A 21,754-nucleotide genomic window follows, 5' to 3' on the forward strand; every position below is an offset into this window, starting at 1 on the left:
AGAGCCGTCACAACTTCCAAAGCCTGGCTAGGCAACTCAGTCGACCGAACGGGATCAACAGCCATATCCGAAGCCTGATGGTCATCCACAACCGGTGGCGGGGGCGGCTTGCGGGCCCGACCACGTCCACCACCACGGCCACCACGATGGCCACGGAATCCACCTCTCTGCCGGTTGTTCGGGCCAGTAACCCCTTCGACAAAACCGCCCGCCGGACCCAGGAATGGTCTTTCGGCAGAACCATCACTCTGCCAAGCGTATCCGCGTCCTCCACCCGTAGACGACGAACCACGGTGCTGGCCTTTCCCGTAAGCATCAACACCATCATCCCCCCACTGTCCTCTGGGCGGCCCATTAGATCCACCATCCCCCACGTCAGGTCTTGACTGCGATGGGCCCGAACGCTTTTGCGCCGGTCTCGCGACATAGTGTGGCGGTGGCGCGGCACGAGGCACAGTCGGCGCGACCCCCCGCCCCACGGATGCCGGCGCCGGAGGTCTTGGGGGAGGGGCACCTCTCCCCGCTACTGCAGTGACTGGCTTGGAGGGCCTCACTCCACCGCGCCCTGCATGCGGTAACGACCCAGGCTGCACCGCCGGGCGCTGAAGCAGCGGCCGGGCACCATCGCCACCGCCCCGACTCGCGGCAGCAAGATTCGCCGGACTTGGCGGACGGATGCTCCCACCCCTACCCACGGCAACGGGAACCGGAGCAGGCGGGCGGACGAGAACACCACCACCGCGGCCGATGGGCGAAGCAGCCCCAGCCGGAACGGCGCCCCGACCCGCCGCCGGCACTCCACGGTGAGCTCCACCGGCACCAACCAACGGCACCACTCCGGCACGGGCAGACCCGGCTGGCTCCGCCGAGCCCTTTCCCGGGGGCCCCTGACCCGCCATGGGAGACAGCAGAGGAATACGCCGGGCGCGGCCTCCACGATCTGCGAGACGATGAGGAACCCGACGACAAACCCTACGGCGCGCGACGGGACTAGACGGAACAGACAGATCGATGCATGCCTCTCGCACGTAGCCGATCGTCTCGTCCAAAACGCTCACAGGAAGTGGCCCAACTGCGATCTCTTCGGACTGGGCCTCATACCCAGCCGAAGGCGGCCCACTCTCCACCTGTGGCCCTGCATCACCGTAGAGGGCAGTCGACGGCGCTGGCCCACTCGCAAGCCCGCACACACACGTCGCAGCCTCAGCCAGCCCCTCTGGGCCAATCAACCGATTCAAACGCGCGATCCGCGCCTCCCGGATCACGGCATGACTAGCGGCCGCCGGCGCCGGCGCCTGCGCCGCCGATGGCCGCCGCTTCTTCTTCCTCTTAACGAACTTCCAAGAATCCTCGGTAAAAAAATCGGACAGGGTAGGTTTTGGAAGACTAACCTTAGGTAGAGGCCCCTTCCAAGGCCGGATCGCCGTCGTCGCCGTACGCCGGTGAACTACACGCCTGACGATCTCGATCTTGTCCTCCGCCCGTAGTCCCATCCTCGCCGGATCATCGGAGGGGATTGCCCGATCTACGAGCAGAGCCACCTCGTCCTCCGGGTACCCAATCCGAAAGGCTTCGCAAAGGACGTCGGAAGGAGAGGGAGACGGAACGCCCGACGGCCCGACAAGCAGGTCGCCGTCGTCGTCGTCCGAGTCCCCGGCGCCTTCATCGGCTAGCGCCCAGAACCGTCCGCCCACCCGCCTCCTCCCGCCGGCAAGGGCAACGCCGGCAATCCCCGGAGAAGTTGACCCCGGAGTCGCCCCGCCTGTCGCCCCACCCTTCATCTGTCGCCCCTACTTAGCAGTCAAAAAGGATCTGACATTGAGAGAGTGAGGAAAATGCAAGTCGCTCCATTTTTGTGAATCTACAAATCAAATGTATACCATATAAAAATATATTGCATGATGAATATAATGATATAGATTTGGTATTATAGGTGTTACTAATTTTTTCTATAAAATTGGCCAAAATTTACAAAAATTTGACCATAAAAAAAATCTTATACGCACTATATCATGGGACAGATGGAGTACTTGGGCTATCTTGCTTCTTTCTTGTGAAGGGATAACCTGCGCTGCTTCTACATCTATTTATTGCTAGATCAGGAACACATAGATACACTAGGACACATACATGTCATTGCTCAAGCCCACATAATGTCCACTGGGCGGGGCGAAGCCCAAACAAACCTGGGCCAAACACAATCCAGAGACAGTACCACCTAAAAGAGACATGGGGTGGGGGAGGGGGAGGGTTTTTTGCAGGGAGGGGGAGGGGGAGTTTATAGTACAGTTAGACCCGATCGACTAACACTTAAGGAGTTCTCGGAATCGATGGATGGGAAGACAGAGAGGTCAACATCAGATTGATTTTGGGTCGATGTTGATAAAATGCAAGGTTCTAAATGCAAAAATGTCTGCTCACGTCCGCATCCACATTTGCCGTTGGTAGGTAGCTACTCAAAAGAGACATGATAATAGACGAACACTTAGGAAAACTTATTCTAGGACCTTTAAGATCAGACGGGAGATTTTGTAAAAAAAGATAATAATAAAAACTTATCCCCACCACAACCAAATATCGCGGTCATGACTTGGTAAGCTTTAAAATAGGGCATTTTACCGTACGATGCTCATTAGTATCGCATATGTCACAAAAATGCAGCACTATACAATCTTTTTTGACTGCCCATTTGAGTATCATGAACAAACTAGCATGGTTTTCATTTTACTTATTGGCTCTAGCAACCCCTTTTGTGTTGTCATCGTGCACATCATCATGCACATTAGCGAATCTTTAGTTTTATTTACATGTAGTCTCTCACTTTACATTGGATTCTCCGATACTTTTTTGACCCGATTCACACATATATAGTTTCCTTTGCGTTGTTTAAGATTGCCACTGAAACACCAATTTACGCATGAAGATCCCTCGCATAGATAACATATTAATAGAATCCATGGTAATTGCATTTAATTGGTGAAGGGCTATAAGTGGTGGGTAACTTCTCATTTTTCTAACCAGGGTCAACATTAGCATACAGGTGCTCTTTTGTTCATGCCAAGTGTCCTCCTCCCATGACCGATTCGTCCAAAAAGGGCATGCCCATCATTTTGGTAACTTTTCATTCTCTTACACGATGAGGTGTGAATCAAACACCTCACCTGATTCTTGTCTTCTCCCCACCACTTGTCAAAAGCTATTTATTGGTTCCTCTAATTTGAAACGTCTGTTGACTATCATGTAAGTCTTTTTAATTAAAAAAACTGAAGGGGGCACTGCATTCTCACCAAGAAAAGATGCAGTATGACATACATTACGTACATTGGATTGTTTTTATGAAGCAAAAAAAAAATTCAAGAATCCCTGTAGCAGTCAGTACTTAACGGCAGCAATGGTACTAAGCAAATTATCAGTTAAATCCATTTTCTGAACACAAAATTTGCACTAAATGGGTACAGTACTACTTATTACTAGTAGCTAGGCTTGCAATCATCATAGTGAAAAATTAACAAAGTTATCACCGTTGGTGCTTGGGATTAGCGGCCGACAGAGAATCCAGCAGCCCTCTGTGGGAGAGGAGGGGCAGTCAAACGTCTCCCTTCACTCTTCCTCAGCAATTCAACGCACGCATAGGCATTTTGGCTAAAGGTAGAAATTCCAAAGAGGCAGAGATGGTACAAGATACACTTGTTTTAATTAGCTTGCCACTAACTCTCTTTGATTGATTGCTCTAAAATAAGAGAGATACTCCGGTCCCTATGCTAATCTGTTTTGCAAATTCCTACCATATATTAGGTTGGAAACCTACAATCTCTGAATTTAAATAACCTTTTTATGACGTATTACAGCTTCTTGTCACTTTAAATTTGATTTGATGGATCCGATGATTCCTTGCTTACTTCTTCATCTTAGGAATCTTTCATTAAAACATCTAAAGAGGTACTCCCTCCGTCTCATAATGTAAGACGTTTTTTGACACTACACCGGTGCCAAAGAACGTCTTACATTATGGGAGGAGTAGTAGTATATATGATGCATTTGGTGATATCACTACAACACATAAATTGGTACACGACATTTTAAAACGCCTTGAAAGGTCTGAAAAATGCTTCAAAATGTTTTTCTGCGATGTAATTTTGCGAAGGCTAAGGTAATTTGTGTTGTTTACGAGAACGCCGCACAAGCGCTTGAATAGAACACCTGCATATGGTCAGCCATGGGCGAGCCAAAATGCATCCAATAGAAAACTAAAAATAATAATGAGCTGTCCCCCACGCCTCGGGTCCGGAACTTGAACTTGAGGTCTCTCTCATTGCGCTGTCAAAAAGAAAAAAAATCACTAGAGCGCCTTGGAAGGTATGAAAAACACATCCAATTTTTTTAGCCGTAATTACAAAATGTTGGGTATAACTATGAAGGCAAAGGTAATTCATGTCATTTGTTAGAAAGAAAAATATCTCTCATATTGGAAGCTTCTCCCACCGCCACCATCCTAGGTAATGCGTGTTATATGATTTGTGAAAGTAACGAACTATAAATATTGAATAAAGTATAAGATCGGTGGTACGCATGCAGGGCATGGAGGCATCCCACATTTGAGGCGTTTCTTTTCAAAATGACTCAGATAGTCTTATCTTTCGAGGCGATTTTGTTGAAACACATTCTTATTCCTACCATTTTCGGCGTTCTTTTAACTGTCTTAGTATAGGGTGATATTTTGATGTGTTGTGAAAAAATGCCTTAGTTATGTGATGTTTTGAAGCATTTTTCTTAATATAGATCAAACTTTTGAGGCATTTTGATAGGAAGGCCTTATAATATCAATTGTTATGGCAATTTTTTTTTCAATATGCCTTCTTAGATATGAATTTGAGGTGTTTAAAAAAATGCCACGAAGAAAACGCCTTTGATCCATGACTGGCAGTGTATGTTGGTTGGCAGCACCCTCCCCACTAGCATTTGACACTTAGGCTTGGTTTCAATGCTCGTTTTCTTCTAACAGTGCAAGCCAGAACTCTCGACCAGATAATAATAATAATAATAATAATAATAATAATAATAATAATAATAATAATAATAATAATAATAATAGTAGTAATAATATTAATAATAATAATAATAATAAATATATTGCAAAGGTAGATAAAAAGGCAAACAGTGACTATAAGGCATCCACAATGTGCTCCAAGACCAAGAGGGATCCATCCTAAGAGGAGATATACAAGACATAGGACTGCTCCTACGTACAGCAGACAAAGTTGCGGCTCTAATTAACTCCTATAAGCATGAGAACAAGGGACAAGCTTAGGACCCAGGTCTCTGATTCCCCTCTGATGCTTTGACCGATCTCCTGGCCGTCTCTGGTGCTGCATGCACTTACGGCAATTGCAGATTAGCAGTTGGAAAGGGTAGTTTTCTGTTCGTCCTTTACCTCGTCCAAGATTCCAAACACGCACAATATATATGGGATCCCATGATAGCTAGATACATTGTACGGCTTGAGAGAGAAGCGAGCACCCCTCGCGCTTCTTGTCAAGCTACGTTTGTAGGGCGATTAGTGCTGTTTTATTCTTCGTGCTGCTCATTTGCTGCAACTGAGCCCGTTTTAGATGTGGTCAAACCTTAAAAGGGGAGGATTAGCTGCATTTGGGGCTCTAGTCCTTCCCCGCTAATGTTTGAGGGTTTCTGCTTCGGTCCCCTAGGGAATTTTCTACATCTCAAACATTTTTTCCCTTTTTGTGATGATCTTAAACCAAACAGAGTAAGGAATATTAGGACGTATACAAATTAAACTTTAAGGCTGGGTTCGTACAGTATTAATGTTCTTCTGGGTTAGAAAAACTCTCATTTCTTCACCTCTCAACCTGGTTAGAAATTAACAAGCAGACAAGATGTAATGAGCAAAGAACAATGGCACCGAACTTTTATGTGCAAAACCCTTGGAGAAAAACCACAGGTGCACGGCGACCAACTTCCCCGAATCAAGAATGAGTTGCAACTGATCCACAAGATCTGCTCCAGCAGAACCCGACCGCTCATTATAAGTAATAACTGCTCCAACATAACTTTGTTTTTAATATTTGCGACATATTCGGATATTTTTTATTCCCATCTTGACGATTCTTAAATTCTTTGAACATTTTGCTAGATATCTTAACAAAGTATAGTTTTAGTAAGCAAATCTATACTTACATTGTATAGAGGTTGTGTCAATTAATTTGGATTGGAAGGAGTAGTAAATTTCTTGGATAATTCAAGTTGTTCCCCTATTTTTATTATTTAGAGAAAAGGCATTTGCCCCACTTTATAGAAAAGCTAAAATTTTATTTTTCAAATAAAGCCTTTCTATTTTGGTTATTTCTTATTAAATTTCCTAAAGTATGTTCCGACATGTGGTGATGATTAGGATCCTTGTGGTGCATGCCACACAAGAGAAAACCCATCTTTGACTGGTTGGGCAAGCTATATGGTATTGACAAGGATATGTATTTGGCAATTTAGACTTGAAGGGTGAAATATAAACTATATTGAAAGAGTTGAGACCTTGGGAGTAAAATGCTGAAATTTCTCCTTTAGATTAATACATATGTTCTCACTATTAAATATTAGAGTTTAATTCACATTTTGCTCTCTAGTTGTGACCTCGTGGTAGCTTCAAAATATCTTATCGTTTTACCACTTAACTGTGACCTCGTGATAGCTTCCACTCATTTGATTATTGTGCTAACAATGACAACCCACATGACATGACGAAGTGGTAGCCAACTCTCAACTCAGATTCATATTTGTTGTGACGTACTCCCATTGTTTGAGTTTGTTAGTCTCAATCTTATTGAGTCAAACTTTGACCATATAGTTGACTAGCAAAATATAAATAATATATTACAAAAATTATGTTGGTATGATTTTTGCTACACATGATTTATATTTTATTAGTTAAATTTATGTTCAATGTATTTTCCAAGAAAACACAAAAAACTTTGGGTTTCATTTCATTGATAGAGAGAACAGCAATTACATTCCCCACGAAGGACATTACATGCGTCATGAAGGACGCACGCGAGGTACAATAGCCCAAGGAAGGCCACACCTAACACACAACACAACGCCCCTAGACTTTAGTTGTGACTCCCTTTGGGACCAAAGACGCACGCCCGGAAGCTCATGCTAGATCCCACTACTTAGCCTCCGACTTGATTGTGTCGAGGAGACGGCCAAGGATAAGCCGAGCTTTGTCGACTATGATTGTGTTACGATGCTTCTAGATGCAACAAGACACCAGTTGGATGACCAAGCATGTGCCCTTGCGAGCCGAGGTAGGAACCGAGAGACAAGTTTCTCGCCACCAATCCACAAAGCACGCCGCCTCGACTTCGCCAGTGGCTAGTGGTTGTCAACCTAATCTAGGAGAGCACTTCGTGCTAGACTGTGTGTGAGAAGGAACAACCAAAGAGGAGGAGGTCCATCATCTCCACCGAGTGGTCGCACAACACACAACTCTATGTGTGCTGCAAGCCACAACTCGCAAGACGCTCCGCAGTCTAGCAACAATCGTAGAAAGGGAACCACATGAAGAACTTGACCCTTGGGGGGGGGCGACTTCCAAATGAGCCTTCAAGAGCGAGATTCGACCGCGCCCTCAAAGATAGCATCATAGCAACTCTTGGTCATGTTGGTCATGTATTGCGCATCCGGTGTCCACCACAACTGGGGGGCGTCTGGGTGGGAGCAAGTTGGACTGTGTAGAACAATCGCCAAATCTGATGTGTTGCCATAGAGTAAGTGGCCCGCCCTCCCTGATATTCGAGATCCAACGACGATCGGTAAAGGCATCTCGAGTAGTCCACCGCTTTCTGGTACGACCGAAGACCAGCATGAGCAACTTGGGTGCAATCTCCGAGATTGCCCGACCATCAAGCCAACGGTCCTCCCAGAATGAGGCAGTATCTCCATCGCCATTCACCATCTTGTTGGATGTTATGAACATTGTGCGTTCATCCTGGGAGAAATGGATGTTGAGGTCCTTCTAGGGACGGTTGGGATCAATGTGCATCCTCCAGAGCCAGTGGACTCAAAGACTGATCACCACCATCCAGAGGTCCATAATACCTAGGCCGGCCAGACAAAGGGCCGTACACACACAATGCCAGTTGACGTGGTAGTGGCCGCCCTATGCAGCCGCCCTGCCGGCCCAAAGGATGCATGTGAGGATCTTGCCAATCTGCTTCTCGTACCGCTTGACCAAGGTTAGGCTCTCAACTTTCGCCATCATTGATGCCCCCTCCCCACCCCCAAGTAGGAAGGCGACCCACGATCCTGTCAACCAATAGCTCCAGAGCCGCACTCGACAAGTTCCAGCGAGTGAGGGCCATCCCGAGGTACTTGATCGAGCAAGGAGTCAGCTGACACTCCATCACCGATGCAGCCTTGAGGCCCACCTTGTCTGAACAACCTATGGGGGACATCGAACACTTAGCGAAGTTGGTGTGCAACCATGATGTGTGCTCGAAGAGCGCTAAGAAGCTGCGAATGAGTAACTCCTCCCTATCTAGGTGATCGAAGATGAACACGCCGTCTGCGTAAAAGTGAGACGCCAGCCAACAAATTGTGAGGTGCAAGATTGTGGAGCATCATGAGCTCTGTGGGCCCTAGTCAACAACCTATAAGGGTGTCAATCACCCACACAAACAACATGGGGGAATAGTAGATCACCCTATCGGAACCCCCTTGCGGTGCCAAATCAACGGCCCAGGCTCACCATTGAGCATCACCCTCATGCTGTTGGAGAACAGTGGGATGGCAACCCAGTCGCAGAAGTGAGGCTCTCAAAGCCAATCCTACGCAACATCTCAAAAAGTAATGCCCAAGACATCGAGTCAAACGCGTGAGAGATGTCAAGTTTGAGCAGGACCCGAGGCTCCCCTAGCCATTGCAGGTACCTCACCATCTATTGAACCAACATGAAGTTGTCATGAATGCATCACTTGGCGATAAACGCGCATTGATTCTCCTCAACCAAGGTACCCAACCTCCGCAACAACCTAACAGGCAGGATCTTTGCAGCCAGCTTGGGGAAGAGGTGGATGAGGTTGATAGGGCAGTAATCCTTCAGAGCAGAGGTGCCCGCTTGCTTGGGCAAATGATCAACAGAGCTTGATTCGGCCCTTGAAACATGGGCCGACATAGGAAGTGCAACTTGGCAAAGGCAACCAAGACGTCGGCCTTCACAATCTCCCAGCAGGACTGGAGGAACCTCGCCATGAATCCGTCCAGTCCTGGCGCCTTCCCATGCGGCAGCCTACGAACAACCTCCCAGATATCCTCCTTCATAAAGGGGGCATCCAAATCAACCAAGTCCCTGTTGGAAATATGCCCTAGAGGCAATAATAAATAGGTTATTATTATATTTCCTTGTTCATGATAATCGTTTATTATCCATGCTAGAATTGTATTGATAGGAAACTCAGATACATGTGTGGATACATAGACAACACCATGTCCCTAGTAAGCCTCTAGTTGACTAGCTCGTTGATCAATGGATGGTTACGGTTTCCTGACCATGGACATTGGATGTCGTTGATAACGGGATCACATCATTAGGAGAATGATGTGATGGACAAGACCCAATCCTAAGCCTAGCACAAGATCGTGTAGTTCGTTTGCTCAGAGCTTTTCTAATGTCAAGTATCATTTCCTTAGACCATGAGATTGTGCAACTCCCGGATACCGTAGGAATGCTTTGGGTGTACCAAACGTCACAACGTAACTGGGTGGCTATAAAGGTGCACTACAGGTATCTCCGAAAGTGTCTGTTGGGTTGGCACGAATCGAGACTGGGATTTGTCACTCCGTGTAAACGGAGAGGTATCTCTGGGCCCACTCGGTAGGACATCATCATAATGCGCACAATGTGACCAAGGAGTTGATCACGGGATGATGTGAGTTACGGAACGAGTAAAGAGACTTGCCGGTAACGAGATTGAACAAGGTATCGGGATACCGACGATCGAATCTCGGGCAAGTAACATACCGATAGACAAAGGGAATTGTATACGGGATTGATTGAATCCTCAACATCATGGTTCATCCGATGAGATCATCGTGGAACATGTGGGAGCCAACATGGGTATCCAGATCCCACTATTGGTTATTGGCCGGAGAACGTCTCGGTCATGTCTGCATGGTTCCCGAACCCGTAGGGTCTACACACTTAAGGTTCGGTGACGCTAGGGTTATAGAGATATTAGTATGCGGTAACCCGAAAGTTGTTCGGAGTCCCGGATGAGATCCCGGACGTCACGAGGAGTTCCGGAATGGTCCGGAGGTAAAGATTTATATATGGGAAGTCTTGTTTTGGTCGCCGGAAAAGTTTCGCACTTTATCGGTATTGTACCGGGAGTGCCGAAAGGGGTCCGGGGGTCCACCAAGGGGGTCCACCAGCCCCGGGGGGGCCACATGGGCTGTAGGGGGTGCGCCTTGGCCTATATGGGCCAAGGGCACCAGCCCCAAGAGGCCCATGCGCCAAGAGATAAGAAAAACGGAGAGTCCTAAAGGGGGAAGGCACCTCCGAGGTGCCTTGGGGAGTAAGGACTCCTCCCAGGCCGCACCCTTCCTTGGAGGAAGGGCCAAGGCTGCGCCCCCCCTCTCCCTTGGCCCTATATATAGTGGGGGGAGGGAGGGAAGCAATACCCTAGCCCATGGCGCCTCCCTCTCCCTCCCGTGACACATCTCCCTCCTCCCGCAGCGCTTGGCGAAGCCCTGTTGGAATCCCGCTACTTCCACCACCACGCCGTCGTGCTGCTGGATCTCCATCAACCTCTCCTCCCCCCTTGCTGGATCAAGAAGGAGGAGACGTCGCTGCTCCATACGTGTGTTGAACGCGGAGGTGCCGTCCGTTCGGCGCTAGGATCATCGGTGATTTGGATCACGACGAGTACGACTCCATCAACCCCGTTCTCTTGAACGCTTCCGCTCGCGATCTACAAGGGTATGTAGATGCACTCCTCTCTCTCGTTGCTAGATTACTCCATAGATTGATCTTGGTGATACGTAGAAAATTTTGAATTTCTGCTACGTTCCCCAACAGTGGCATCATGAGCTAGGTTTATGCGTAGTTTCTATGCACGAGTAGAACACAAAGTAGTTGTGGGCGTCGATGTTGTCAATTCTTCTTGCCGCTACTAGTCTTATCTTGTTTCGGCGGCATTGTGGGATGAAGCGGCCCGGACCGACCTTACACGTACACTTACGTGAGACAGGTTCCACCGACTGACATGCACTAGTTGCATAAGGTGGCTAGCGGGTGTCTGTCTCTCCCACTTTAGTCGAAACGGATTCGATGAAAAGGGTCCTTATGAAGGGTAAATAGAAATTGGCATATCACGTTGTGGTTTTACGTAGGTAAGAAACGTTCTTGCTAGAAACCTATACAAGCCACGTAAAAAAAAACTTGCAACAACAATTAGAGGACGTCTAACTTGTTTTTGCAGCATGTGCTATGTGATGTGATATGGCCAGAAGATGTGATGAATGATATATGTGATGTATGAGATTGATCATATTCTTGTAATAGGGATCACTACTTGCATGTCGATGAGTATGACAACCGGCAGGAGCCATAGGAGTTGTCTTTATTTTTTGTATGACCTGTGTGTCATTGAATAATGCCATGTAAATTACTTTACTTTATTGCTAAGCGCGTTAGCCATAGAAGTAGAAGTAACCGTTGGCGTGACAACTTCATGAAGACACAATGATGGAGATCATGGTGTCATGCCGGTGACAAAGATGATCATGGTGCCCCGAAGATGGAGATCAAAGGAGCAAAATGATATTGGCCATATCATGTCACTATTTGATTGCATGTGATGTTTATCATGTTATGCATCTTATTTGCTTAGAACGACGGTAGCATAAATAAGATGATCCCTCACTAAAATTTCAAGAGAAGTGTTCCCCCTAACTGTGCACCGTTGCGAAGGTTCGTTGTTTCGAAGCACCACGTGATGATCGGGTGTGATAGATTCTAACGTTCGAATACAACGGGTGTTGACGAGCCTAGCATGTACAGACATGGCCTCGGAACACATGCGAAACACTTAGGTTGACTTGACGAGCCTAGCATGTACAGACATGGCCTCGGAACACAAGAGACCGAAAGGTCGAACATGAGTCGTATAGCAGATACGATCAACATGGAGATGTTCACCGATGATGACTAGTCCGTCTCACGTGATGATCGGACACGGCCTAGTTTGACTCGGATCATGTATCACTTAGATGACTAGAGGGATGTCTATCTGAGTGGGAGTTCATTAAATAATTAGATGAACTTCATTATCATGAACATAGTCAAAAGGTCTTTGCAAATTATGTCATAGCTTGCGCTTTAGTTCTACTGTTTAAGATATGTTCCTAGAGAAAATTTAGTTGAAAGTTGATAGTAGCAATTATGCGGACTGGGTCCGTAAACTGAGGATTGTCCTCATTGCTGCACAGAAGGCTTATGTCCTTAATGCACCGCTCGGTGTGCTGAACCTCAGCGTCGTCTGTAGATGTTGCGGAACATCTGACATACACGTTTTGATAACTACGTGATAGTTCAGTGCGTAATGCTAACGGTTTAGAATTGTGGCACCAAAGACGGTTTTTGAAACGTCGCAGAACATATGAGATGTTCCGAAGACTGAAATTGGGATTTCAGACTAGTGCCCACGTCAAGAGGTATGAGACCTCTGACAAGTTTCTTAAGCCTGCAAACTAAGGGAGAAAAGCTCAATCGTTGAGCATACGCTCAGATTGTCTGAGTGCCACAATCGCTTGAATCGAGTGGGAGTTAATCTCCCAGATGAGATAGTGATGGTTCTCCATAGTCACTGCCACCAAGCTATTAGAGCTTCGTGATGAACTATAACATATCAGGGATAGACATGATGATCCTTGAGCTACTCGCGATGTTTGACACCGCGAAAGTAGAAATGAAGAAGGAGCGTCAATTGTTGATGGTTAGTAAAACCACTAGTTTCTAGAAGGGCAAGGGCAAAAGGGACACTTCATGAAACAGCAAATCATTTGCTGCTCTAGTGAAAAATCCCAAGGTTGAACCCAAACCCGAGACTAAGTGCTTCTGTAATAAGGGGAACGGTCACTGAAGCAGTACTACCCTAGATACTTGGTAGATGAGAAGGCAGGCAAGGTCGACAGAAGTATATTGGATATACATTATATGAATGTGTACTTTAGTAGTACTCCTAGCAGCACCAGGGTATTAGATACCGGTTCGGTTGCTAAGCGTTAGTAACTCGAAATAAAAGCTGCGGAATAAACGGAGACTAGCTAAAGGTGAGATGACGATGTGTGTTGGAAGTATTTCCAAGGTTGATGTGATCAAGCATCGCATGCTCCCTCTACCATCGAGATTTGGTGTTTGCGTTGAGCATGATTGGATTATGTTTATCGCAATACGGTTATTCATTTAAGGAGAATAATGGTTACTCTGTTTATTTGAATAATACCTTCAATGGTCTTGCACCTAAAATGAATCTCGATCGTAGTGATACACATGTTCGTGCCAAAAGATATAAAATAGTAATGATAGTTCCACATACTTGTGGCACTGCCATTTGAGTCATATTGGTATAGAACGCATGAAGAAGCTCCATGTAGATGGATCTTTGGACTCAGTCGTTTTTGAAAAGATTGAGACATGCGAACCATGTCTATTGGTATATATGCATGAAGAAACTCCATGCAAATGGATCGTTTGGACTCACTTGATTTTGAATCACTTGAGACATGCAAATCATACCACATGGGCAAGATGACTGAAAGGCCTCGTTTTCAGTAAGATGGAACAAGAGAGCAACTTATTGGAAGTAATACATTTTGATGTATGCAGTCCAATGAGTGCTGAGGCATGCAGTGGATATCGTTGTGTTCTTACTTCACAGATGATTTGAGTAGATGCTGAGTGTATTTACTTGATGAAACACAAGTCTGAATTATTGAAAGGTTCAAGTAATTTCAGAATGAAGTTGAAGATCGCCGTGACAAGAGGATAAAATGTCTGTGATATGATCATAGAGATGAGTATCTGAGTTACGAGTTTGGCACACAATTAAGACATTGTGGAAAGTGTTTCACAATTAATACCGCCTGGAACACCATAGTGTGATGGTGTGTCCGAACATCATAACTGCACCCTATTGGATATGGTGCATACCATGATGTCTCTTATCGAATTACCACTATCGTTTATGGGTTAGGCATTAGAGACAACCACATTCACTTTAAAAGGGGCACCACGCAATTCCGTTGAGACGACACCGTTTAGAGAAACCTAAGTTGTCGTTTCTTAAAAGTTTGGGGCTGCGATGCTTATGTGAAAAAGTTTCAGGCTGATAAGCTCGAACCCAAAGCGGATAAACGCATCTTCATAGAATACCCAAAACAATTGGGTATACCTCCTATTTCAGATCTGGAAGCAAAAGTAGTTGCTTCTAGAAACGGGTCCTTTCTCGAGGAAAAGTTTCTCTCGAAAGAATTGAGTGGGAGGATGGTGGAGACTTGATAAGGTTATTGAATCGTCACTTCAACTAGTGTGTAGCAGGGCACAGGAAGTTGTTCCTGTGGCACCTACACCAATTGAAGTGGAAGCTTATGATAGTGATCATGAAACTTCGGATCAAGTCACTTCCAAACCTCGTAGGACGACGAGGATGCGTACTACTTCAGAGTAATGCGTAATCCTGTCTTGGAAGTCATGTTGTTGGACAACGATGAACCTATGAGCTGTGGAGAAGCGATGGTGGGCCCGGATTCCGACGAATGGCTCGAGGCCATGAAATCCGAGATAGAATCCATGTATCAGAACAAAGCATGGACTTTGGTGAACTTGCCCGATGATCGGCAAGCCATTAAGATAAATGGATCTTTAAGAAGAAAGGCGGACATGGACGGTAATGTTACCGTCTATGAAGCTCGACTTGTGGCAAAGAGTATTTTCACAAGTTCAAGGAGTTGACTACGATGAGATTTTCTCATCCGTAGCGATGCTTAAGTCCGTCGGAATCATGTTAGCATTAGCTGCATTTATGAAATCTGGCAGATGGATGTCAAAACAAGTTTCCTTACCAGTTTTCGTAAGGAAAGGTTGTATGTGATACAATCAGAAAAGGTTTTGTCCATCCTAAGGATGCTAAGAGGTATGCTAGCTCCAGCGATCCTTCCATGGACTAGAGCAAGCATCTCGGAGTCAGAATATACGCTTTGATGGAGTGATCAAAGTTTTTGGGTTTATACAAAGTATGTTAGAAACTTGTATTTACAATAAAGTGAGTGGGAGCGCTACAACATTTCTGATAAGTATATGTGAATGACATATTGTTGATCCAAAATGATGTAAAATTTCTGGAAAGCATAAAGGGTTGTTTGAAAGGAGTTTTTCAAAGGAAGACCTGGATAAAGCTGCTTACATATTGGGCATCAAGATCTATAGAGATAGATCAAGACGCCTGATGATACTTTCAAAGAACGCACACCTTGACATGATTTTGAAAGAGTTCAAAATAGATCAGCAAAGAAGGAGTTCTTAGCTGTGTTACAAGGTGTGAGTATTGAGTAAGACTCAAGACCTGACCACAGCAGAAGAGAGAGAAAGGACGAAGGTCGTCCCCTATGCTTTAGACGTAGGCTCTACAGTATGCTATGCTGTGTACCGCACATGAAGTGTGCCTTGCCTTGAGTTGGTCAAGGGGTACAATAGTGATCCGGGAATGGATCACATGACAGCGGTCGAACTTATCCTTAGTATCTAGTGGACTAAGGAATTTTCTCGATTATGGAGGTGAAAAGGAGTTCATCGTAAAGGGTTACGTTGATGCGAACTTTGACACTAATCCGGATGACTCTGAGTAGTAAACCGGATTCGTATAGTAGAGCAGTTATTTGAAATGGCTCCAAGTAGCGCGTGGTAGCATCCACAAGATGACATAGATATTCGTGAAGCACACACGGATCTGAAAGGTTCAGACCCGTTGACTAATAACCTCTCTCACAAGCATAACATGATAAAACCAGAACACATTGAGTGTTAATCACATAGTGATGTGAACTAGATTGTTGACTCTAGTGAACTCTTTGATGTTGGTCACATGGTGATGTGACCTATGAGTGTTAATCACATGGCGATGTGAACTAGATTATTGACTCTAGTGCAAGTGGGAGACTGTTGGAAATATGCCCTAGAGGCAATAATAAATAGGTTATTATTATATTTCCTTGTTCATGATAATCGTTTATTATCCATGCTAGAATTGTATTGATATGAAACTCAGATACATGTGTGGATACATAGACAACACCATGTCCCTAGTAAGCCTCTAGTTGACTAGCTCGTTGATCAATGGATGGTTACGGTTTCCTGACCATGGACATTGGATGTCGTTGATAACGGGATCACATCATTAGGAGAATGATGTGATGGACAAGACCCAATCCTAAGCCTAGCACAAGATCGTGTAGTTCGTTTGCTCAGAGCTTTTCTAATGTCAAGTATCATTTCCTTAGACCATGAGATTGTGCAACTCCCGGATACCGTAGGAATGCTTTGGGTGTACCAAACGTCACAACGTAACTGGGTGGCTATAAAGGTGCACTATAGGTATCTCCGAAAGTGTCTGTTGGGTTGGCACGAATCGAGACTGGGATTTGTCACTCCGTGTAAACGGAGAGGTATCTCTGGGCCCACTCGGTAGGACATCATCATAATGTGCACAATGTGACCAAGGAGTTGATCACGGGATGATGTGAGTTACGGAACGAGTAAAGAGACTTGCCGGTAACGAGATTGAACAAGGTATCGGGATACCGACGATCGAATCTCGGGCAAGTAACATACCGATAGACAAAGAGAATTGTATACGGGATTGATTGAATCCTCAACATCGTGGTTCATCCGATGAGATCATCGTGGAACATGTGGGAGCCAACATGGGTATCCAGATCCCGCTATTGGTTATTGGCCGGAGAACGTCTCGGTCATGTCTGCATGGTTCCCGAACCCGTAGGGTCTACACACTTAAGGTTCGGTGACGCTAGGGTTATAGAGATATTAGTATGCGGTAACCCGAAAGTTGTTCGGAGTCCCGGATGAGATCCCGGACGTCACGAGGAGTTCCGGAATGGTCCGGAGGTAAAGATTTATATATGGGAAGTCTTGTTTTGGTCGCTGGAAAAGTTTCGCACTTTATCGGTATTGTACCGGGAGTGCCGAAAGGGGTCCGGGGGTCCACCAAGGGGATCCACCAGCCCCGGGGGGGGCACATGGGCTGTAGGGGGTGCGCCTTGGCCTATATGGGCCAAGGGCACCAGCCCCAAGAGGCCCATGCGCCAAGAGATAAGAAAAACGGAGAGTCCTAAAGGGGGAAGGCACCTCCGAGGTGCCTTGGGGAGGAAGGACTCCTCCCTGGCCGTACCCTTCCTTGGAGGAAGGGCCAAGGCTGCCCCCCCCCTCTCCCTGGCCCTATATATAGTGGGGGGGAGGGAGGGCAGCAATACCCTAGCCCCTGGCGCCTCCCTCTCCCTCCCGTGACACATCTCCCTTCTCCCGCAGCGCTTGGCGAAGCCCTGTTGGAATCCCGCTACTTCCACCACCACGCCGTCGTGCTGCTAGATCTCCATCAACCTCTCCTCCCCCCCTTGCTGGATCAAGAAGGAGGAGACGTCGCTGCTCCGTACGTGTGTTGAACGCGGAGGTGCCGTCCGTTCGGCGCTAGGATCATCGGTGATTTGGATCACGACGAGTACGACTCCATCAACCCCGTTATCTTGAACGCTTCCGCTCGCGATCTACAAGGGTATGTAGATGCACCCCTCTCTCTCGTTGCTAGATTACTCCATAGATTGATCTTGGTGATGCGTAGAAAATTTTGAATTTCTGTTACGTTCCCCAACAGTCCCTGGAGCGGGAATCCAAAATGTCTAGGTCCAATGAGTCCCTTTGGCCAGTTGTACCTCGGAGCAAGTTGAAATGTTTGAACGCTGCCTCGGCCATGGCTGCTTGATCTGAGACCACAACGCCATCAACCATGGCTCTGAATCACCATCTTCTCCTTCCGGTAGGAGGCGTGCTTGTGGAAGAAGGCCGTGTTGGTGCCCCCCTCACCCAACCAGGTAATCGATGACCGCCTTCGGGCCATAGTGTCATCCGCTGAAGCGAGTCATAGGTATGTGTGTTTTAGCTTGGCACGGAACTGACGCTTGAGCTCTGAAAGCTGTGTGACTCCATGGCAACATCGAATCAGAAGATAAGCTCCCGGGCAAGCATAAGTTGTTGTCGGGCACCGCCCACCCGCTTGTATCTCCAGTTGGACAGATGCAATCTGTGTTCCAGAGTCGAAGAGCCGTGTTCCGTGTTTTGGTTTATTATTAGTTCTCCTTGTATTTTAGATCAAATTTATGTTCAATATTTGACCTAAAATCTGAATAGATGAAATATATATCTACCATGGCAGAAGAGCTGAGCGGTGTGGTTTAGCCCTAGGCTCCAACATATGCAGGGATTGCACTTGTCGCCTCCAACGTATGCACATCCGAGTTGTCGATTAGTCAGCTGCACACCATTCTGACGTGTGGGCCTTAGTTGTCAATTTGGTAAAATAGGTATAAAAATGGTAATGTTTGTAGTAAAACTATTTCCTTTTTATTAGAAGCAGGCTCCTTCCAGCATGATGTTGGAGAAAGCAGTATACTTATTCCGTGACCTAAATAGTTCTCAACAAGGCAGAAAAGCTATTCCACCAACATTCTGATTCCATGACACCCATGACCGAAATAGCCTGCATCTCTGCACCATCCCCACACACAAAATGATTCTTGAGACAATGATAGCGTCAAGCTTTCCAAGCCGAAATGGCCAATAAAAAGACAGTTACGAGATGCATCTTTTCTTTCCAGGAACTGCTAGTGTGGTATCTTTATAGCGGGGAAATCATAGTGCAAAGCCCGCAAACCGGTCGATCTACACAGGGTTTCTACATGAAAGTGATCGGCACCAATTTGGTTGTACCAATGAGACCGTCGCCACTCGCCAATTTGCCATCCGCTGCAAGGGGATGGAGCCGGAACCTTCGGGTTCGGCGGCGCACGCCATGGCTCCAGTGAGTCAGTGGCCTCCCCGATCAGCAACAGCAGGCATGTCGAAAACATGTACGCACCAGCACTGACATTCGCAAAGCGAGAGCGATGAAAAACAGACAGAACGGGACACGAAAGTTACGGCAAGGAGATTTGTTTTGATTTTTCGGGTATCAATGGAGTAGCAGAAAGCAACAGCAGGGCTATGCTTTATGGAACAAGATTGTAAAACACGAGTAGAAAGTAATGCTAACTGTCTGACTGACTCGGACGGAACACACGGAGAAGAAGCTGGGAGGTGAGTGAGAGGTCCTCTTCATCCTCGTCTTTCTTTCCTTCTTTCTTCTACTAAAGGCTAAATAATTAAGCTGCATGCACTACGGGTACGGTGGCGGGCCGGGCTTAAGAAGGTCAGCGACGCCGCTCTGACCACTGCAGCCGCCGCCGCCGCTCGGTGCTCCTCGCACCAGCAGACCAGACAGCACCAATCAGGTGGCGGAGCTAGCACATGTCAGCGAGGCTGGCCCACAGCTGGGATTCGTCGTCGTCGACGTCGAAACCAAGCTGCTGCTGCCTGTTGGCTGCCACCGGCGTGCCCCACCACCACTTGCTGTCGTCAAACGCCGTGCCATCACCGACGGTTTCCACGCACTGGCTCTGGCTGTCGTAGCGGTTGCCGCCGAGGTTGTTGTATGGGCAGTACTCGTAGCTGATGTCAGACGCCTCCGTCTCCATGTCGCCCTCCGCCTCCATGTTCCTGGCGAAGCGGCCCTGCACCCTCGGCCGGCTATCTGCCAGCGTCTTCCTGCAAGCGTACTGGAAGACCAGAGAGATGGTGGGCAAGAGATGTGTCAGAATTGGCTAGAGAACAGAAGCATTTACAGGCTGTGAGGGGGATCAATACACACAGTTATCTTCTTGTGGAAGTTCCTCTGCTGGCGCTTGGCGCGGTACCTCTCGATCCTCTCCTTCCGTTCCTCGGCGCTGTAACGCCCCACCTTCTCTGAAAAAGGATCACCAGCTTCCTGGCTGCAGTTGTCGCCTGGAAATTGTGGCGGTATTGGCGGTGGCGGCAATGGTGGCGAAACATTGTTGCCCTGTTTTGCATCAACACGTGGTTAGCAGCTGTTTAGTGGTATGAACTGCAGTCCCAACTTGAGTCTTGTTGCACTACCTGCAGGTCACCGGTGCTGAGGACACGCCGCATGGTATCGGAGCTGCTGAATTCAAAGAAGTCACCAGAGGACGAGGAAGGGGAGGAAGCAAATGGGGGTGGATGCAACTGCCATGTCGAACGAGACGGGCAAGAGAAGGCAGCATTACCGTTGAGGGGTTCAAGAGACTGGAGGTGAAATGGTAAGGGGTGTGTGCTGGTGATCGTGTTGATATTGTAGGGAGGAAGGGGAGAGATGCAGGAAGGCGGCGCTGAAGCAGCAACATCGACCGGAGAAAACAGGCCACCATTGGCATGGAGGAAACCGGTGCCGCGAGGAATTTCGGTCGGAGCTGTGTGCAAATCACCAGAGGGGTTCACTGCATGGTGCATGGAGGGGTCACTGTAGGTGGGAGCGAGCGAGGAAGAAGGATTGAACATGGCTTTTGGATATGAATCCCTCTAATGTGTCTGGGGCTAAGTGCAAGTGAAGGGGATTGGTATAAGAAGAGAACGTTTGATGTGCATGGTGTACACTATATACCAAAGGTAGTAGGGCGGCTAGGGCCACTACTTTTAACAAGGCAGAAATTTCCTAATTGATATGCCAGCTCAGTATGGTCACTACAGGCAACAGTAGACATGTCATGGAAGGTTATCAAACTGATGAGCTGGGTGGGAAGTCAAATAGCTCCTGAAAAAGCTGGGGCCCTTTCTGTCCAGCGAAGCCATTGGAAATGTGATTCTTTACCTTGGAAGGAAAAGAAGTTCGAAATCTGCCTTCCTTTGATAGAAGATAAAAAGTATGCTGAACATAACACCCCAGAAGACGAACAGGTGTCAGGCATGCTGCCAAGGAATATGCTCCAACCATATATGCATTAATAAACACGGGGAGATTGATGCCATTGGCCATTCTGCACAGAAATGAAGAAAACAATTGCACCTTACTGGCGATATTTGCTCATGTGGGCCAATCACGAGTATGTATAAGTTAGACGATCTTAATCTTATGAAGAACATACATTACTAGTTTTAAGAAAAATATAACCCTTTTCGGAAAAAAACAAGAAAATATAACCACATCACAACCAAGTTAAGGAGCACCTAACATTTTCTTAAGAAACCCATGAGAAGATCATAGTACTAGAGAAAATATTAAAGATGAATGACTAGATTTTGGATTTATACTGGACATGGACACTAACTTCTCCACTGCAGTTCTGAATTTGCTTTTGGATTTTCCAATAAACACATTTACAAATGCAGTAACTAGCAGTGGAGTAGGAAAACAAATGTATAGTTCCATCTACGATTGTCAACGAGATCCACTTACGAAGACAACAGGACTAGTAACTAGCATTATGGAGCAGGAATAGAAAGGTGTACAAGATAAAACAATCTGTAGCTGGATAACTGATGTGATGCTTGCTGGAACGAAACTCAAGCCCTTCTTTATCAATTTCA

At 46.7% G+C, this 21,754-nt stretch overlaps 1 pseudogene; it reads right to left on the reverse strand.

Moving 5' to 3' along the window:
* Nucleotides 1-19,179: 19,179 nt before the first annotated feature.
* Nucleotides 19,180-21,462, reverse strand: LOC109747039 (uncharacterized; annotated as a pseudogene).
* Nucleotides 21,463-21,754: the final 292 nt, after the last annotated feature.

The sequence above is a fragment of the Aegilops tauschii genome, chromosome 1 (genome assembly GCF_002575655.3).
Source record: "Aegilops tauschii subsp. strangulata cultivar AL8/78 chromosome 1, Aet v6.0, whole genome shotgun sequence".
Classification (NCBI taxonomy): Eukaryota; Viridiplantae; Streptophyta; class Magnoliopsida; order Poales; family Poaceae; genus Aegilops; species Aegilops tauschii.